A 5,000-nucleotide genomic window follows, 5' to 3' on the forward strand; every position below is an offset into this window, starting at 1 on the left:
GATCTAACATTGTAAAGGTCATTTCATGTTGGCCCATGTGTGTCCAAGAGCAATCAATTAGGATTTTTTTGAGACTGAATGGAATAGAATCAGTAAGATTAATGTAAATACCTATTTACTTTTGTCTCATGTCACCTATTCCTCATTTAGCTAAAGTCTGAGAGGTTTTAAGGTTTGACCAGAATCAGATCCATACTAGGACAGAAAATGTATGTGTAACTCATGTATCTAACATGTCCTGTACTGGGCAATTTTTGTGAATACGGAATGATTAGTCATTTGAATACTAATGATAGTGTCTTTGTTTGCATAGATTAACAACAAGTTGTGAATTAGAGCGTAGATGCAAATTAAGGCTGCATTTGTAATGCTTTGGACACATTTTTTTTTCTAAATGTCACCATATCACAACAGTAATTGTGAATTTGGAGATATGAATGTGTTCCAATAAATAATTTAACCATTTGACTCAAAGTATCTACAATTATTGAATGTACAGTCTATATTAAGATCAAATAGATCATCTCAACCATTATCTATATCTCTTTCTATAACTTTTCAAATGCCACATTATTTTCTGTCATTGGTACTAATCAAATAATATACTGTATTCACATTTAACTTCCCACATTTCTTGTCAATTTAAGGAGACTTTGCTCTCAAGACCCTCATTAATTATTTCTCAGCTGCATCTTCATCTATTTGTGTTACATTCTCTATAGACCTTTAATGAACTTTAGAGTAGTAGTTAGAAACATAAGATGTATACACATGGTAAATAAAACACAGTGAGTGCATGAGTTCTACACAAATATACAATTATGAGCGGCAGAATTTGTAATTACCAATAAAGGGCCTTGATACATTTTTGTGGATTTTGGGGACATATCATTTAAATGAATGAAATATATTTAGTTAAGAAATCAATATTCCCAACAAAAATAATGCCTGAAATATTGCGTATTATGAAGAATATGTGGCATAATGTGATTTGCAAAAAATTCACCCAAGCCCTTTCGAATAATAGGGCTTCCAGCATAAAAGTAAAATTGTTTTATGATAGGAATTTAATACTTGTCCATTAAAGAACTATAAGTAATTCCTATGAAAGTCATGGATGAGGCAGAGTTTCTATAGTATTACCGATTATTTTTGCCTAGTATGGAATAGCCCAAAACTACCTATTCCAGACTCATCACTCTGTAAGCGCTTTCCATGAAGTCACATTGAAAAATAGTGTGTTTAATCTTCCTTGCTACAGATGACTCTGCCTTGATGCTCAGCAGATACACTTGATGATTTTGTTTTTAATATTGGTGTTATAAAGAAGTTTATGTATTACACAACTTAAGCAGTACAGGAACCTTGTTGTCCTTTGGATATATATTAATATATAGAGCTTAATTGTGTCTTAGTATAAGAAAAAAATTACATTTTATAGGATGTCACCAGCCACATACTGTATGCAGTGTGATGTAAGAAAACTGCTGGTAAATCTTATCTTGTATTAAAGCTCATATTGAAAGTGACTACTGTACATAAAATTACTTACAAGTCAATTTGCCTTAATTATTCAAAACTGGTTTAACACACTGTGCATCAATGTGACTAAAGATTTAGGCATGTGCTGTTTGTAATTAGGATGTAAGGAGTGGTTTATGTACCAAGAACTCAATATGCCATATTTTTGGAATGATCTCAGACTATCACCACAGAAGTTCAGTGTTTTCTGGCTTTCATTTTTGTACCAATCTGGAAGAGAACATGGTACCGAGACCCCTATCTGTAAGGGGTCCTCCGAAACTTCAAGTAAACAAGTGTTGGGAATATAACCATTTCCTTTATCCTGTGGCCATTGTTTTTGTTTTCTCCTGCCCTTTGATGTAAACACTGAAAACTAGGAATACCAAACGTATCCTCCAGGGAACGCTGACCTGTAACTGGCCTACTCGAGTTGATTCCTAGAATACGGCTGTGAAACAGTTAGTTCCACAATTGTAAAGAAAAAACCACTACACATGTGTCTGGCCTTAGTTCTGTAATGTGTCATTGGAGTTTGTTGTAATTTTGTGATAATGGATTTTCCCCATCATGACTCCTTAACATTGTGTCATTGTCAGGGATTTTGGGCTTTATCCTGGGTTGCAGTAAGTTTCAATTTTCCTTTCCACAGAAACAAAGGAAACTGGCCTTATTGAAAATTTCTAAGGCTCAGAATCTCTGATTACGGCCATATGTCTGAAAGCAAATGCAAGATGTCATCTCGTGAATATTATATATCTCCAAAGTGATTGGATGGTGAATATCAGCCCATCAGTAGAGATATAAGTATGTGAGTCAGGCATTCAGCACTATGTACTGGCCAATGTCACAACAACTGTGTACAAGAGAAGTGTTAATGTGTTATGTATCCTTCTATCTCCAGTGTATGAATGGCTACATTCAGAGAACAAGTTATTTTAATATTTGAAATTTAGTTGTGGTTTGACTATGATTACATTCATTTTTTTTTTTGCTAGTGTTTCTTTCCGTGATTTAAAGAGATATAATTTTTTTTTTGTCACCTCTGGCTTGTCTTCTCCTATCCCATATGATGAAAGAAATGCACAACTCCGTTGCCTTTTCTCTCACTGGGCCTTTTTTAAAACTTGCCTCAGGATGCAGCCACTACCTATGTCTTTGTACCTGTGGTGTGACAAGTGGTGATGAACACTACTTGATGTGATTGTAAGTTCATTATCAGAAGTCACTACACAAATGTAAACTCATTGAAATAATCAAGTAGGAGATAACATGGTAACTTCAGTCTTCTTATAAGGATCACTTGTTGTCCGAGCGTTATATATTCTAGTATAAGAATAGTCATTTAAACAGTGGAATGACTATTATTTTCTTAGTGTATAGATGCCGAAGGGAATAGACTTGTGTCAAGAAGACTTAGTATCCATGAAGATCTAACCTAAAGTCATGAATGGAGCAGAGCAAATAATTAGTTTAAGGAAGTTTAGCCATACTTAATCTTCCTTAAATTGATTGTTGTCTTTGTACTGTCTGTGTTGTTGGTATGCGGTGATGTAGAGTCAACAACGCCCTGTAGGTGTAGGTGGCGACCAGTTGTTGTTAGTTATTGTGAAAACACGACAAAAATCATCGCAGATTTAAAAGGCAGGCTTAATCATCAATAAAGAATTATGTTGCGATATTGCATCTTTCAATTCTCCTGAGGTAGCGAATGTGTGATTTACTCATTATTTGACTATATGTTAAAAAGAAATACACGATTGTATAGAAAAAAAATGAGGTATTGACAAGCAGTACATCAGCTTTAAGTAGGAAAAAAAAGCATTAAACATGACATGTATCTAAGGAAAAAAATAAAGATATAATGACTGGTAGTAATTATACTTATTGTGTTACAATGTTAATATAGGGTGTTCAGATCTGCTTTTTCACATCAGACAAACAGTAAAGTTCTGTACTGGAACCTATTAAGATGTTAGTAAAGACAACTTTCACTATATTTACTATAGATAATTGCGACAATTCAGTGTAAAATAAACACTGATGATGAACATTAAAACTGGAACCAGAATGTGTTTACGAGTTGGGGGTGGACTGTGCAATATGAACATCAGGCACCATAAGCACGAAGCCATATGCAATATAGGCATTCCTAAGCTAGCAATACCAAGGGATGCCAGAGACTTCCTAATTGAAATAAAATTTGCAATGGTTGAGGATTATGAAGAAAAACAAAACAATGATTCGTGGAATAGGCGAAGATACAATATGCCGGTAAGATAAATTCATATAGGCTTGGATCAGTAAAGAAAGAGTGACCTGGAAAAGTCTACTTAAGTTTACGGTGCCATCACGGAAAAAGTTAAGGGAACCACCATACCGGATGGTCTGTGCGGGGTGGCATCTCCGCAAGTGCAGACTTTTAGCATTGCACTGTCATTTTCAAGCACTTCAAAACAAACTTTGGAGCTTATATGTTGATTGATACTGTAAATATGATATCAGCAGTAAGTAGGAGATGCAGGATCTTATGGCTTCAGTAAAGAGAAGAAAAGCAAAGAAAAGGAAGGAAAAAAACAACAACAAAAAAGCTACCTAAACGTAACCATATTGCATGCATAGAAATGTGCAGGAAGCTCTATATACATACAATTTCAGCCGACATTTTGCAAACAATTTTAGTAGAACAGTATGAACATTTCCGGCAAAATTATCCACATGTTACTGTATATTAAATGTTACTCCATTGAGAGGGGCGCATTTTATCACTCTAATGGGGAAGGGGAGGAACTTGTACATCAAATGCATGAACATACATTAGCTTTTATAGTGTAAGATTTATTTTTAAAGGGGATCTTTAGGTACTTCTTCCTTTCAGTTCTGGCGCACTTTTAAGTTATAAGATATTTTTCTTATTGAGGAAAAACTCACCGGTATTGCAGACTTATAGATATGCACCTGCATTGAGCAAAATACATAACTACAATTTTCAACAGCTAACTAATAACAACAACTGATCTGAATCTAAATCTGAGAGAGTGATAGAAATAGATAGATAAATAGATAGAGAAAGATAGAGATAGATAGATAGATAATGAGAGAGAGAGAGAGAGAGAGAGAGAGAGAGAGAGAGAGAGAGGGGGGGGGAGAGAGAGAGAAAAAGATAGATAGAGAGAGAAAGAGCGAGATAGAGAGAGAGAATGAGAAAGAGAGAGAGAGAAAGAGAGAGAGGGAGGGAGAAAAAGAGGGAAAGAGAGAGAGAGAGAGAGAGAGAGAGAGAGAGAGAGAGAGAGAGAGAGAGAGAGAGAGAGAGAGAGAGAGAGAGAGAGACAAAGAGAGAGAGAGAGAGATAGATAGAGAGAGAGAAAGAGAGAGAGAGAGAGAACGAAGGACAGACAGACAGACAGAGAGAAAGAGAGAGTGAGAGAGAAAGAGAGAGAGAGAGAGAGAGAGAAAGGGGAGGAGAGAGAGAGGGGCCG

At 35.5% G+C, this 5,000-nt stretch overlaps 1 protein-coding gene across 1 annotated transcript in view; it reads left to right on the top strand.

The window, feature by feature from the left end:
• The window catches only part of Rab3 (RAS oncogene family member Rab3), a gene marked incomplete in the record, with an annotated part of 50,820 nt that extends 47,620 nt beyond the window's left edge, over positions 1-3,200 (top strand). Inside the window, 1 exon segment of the mRNA XM_086545512.1 lies at positions 1-3,200. This exon segment is cut by the window's left edge and continues 483 nt beyond it.
• Between the last annotated feature and the right edge of the window lie 1,800 nt (positions 3,201-5,000).

The sequence above is a fragment of the Penaeus japonicus genome, unplaced genomic scaffold, assembly GCF_977035675.1.
Source record: "Penaeus japonicus unplaced genomic scaffold, GWHDUDI00000001_assembly GWHDUDI00000016, whole genome shotgun sequence".
NCBI classification, from domain to species: domain Eukaryota; kingdom Metazoa; phylum Arthropoda; class Malacostraca; order Decapoda; family Penaeidae; genus Penaeus; species Penaeus japonicus.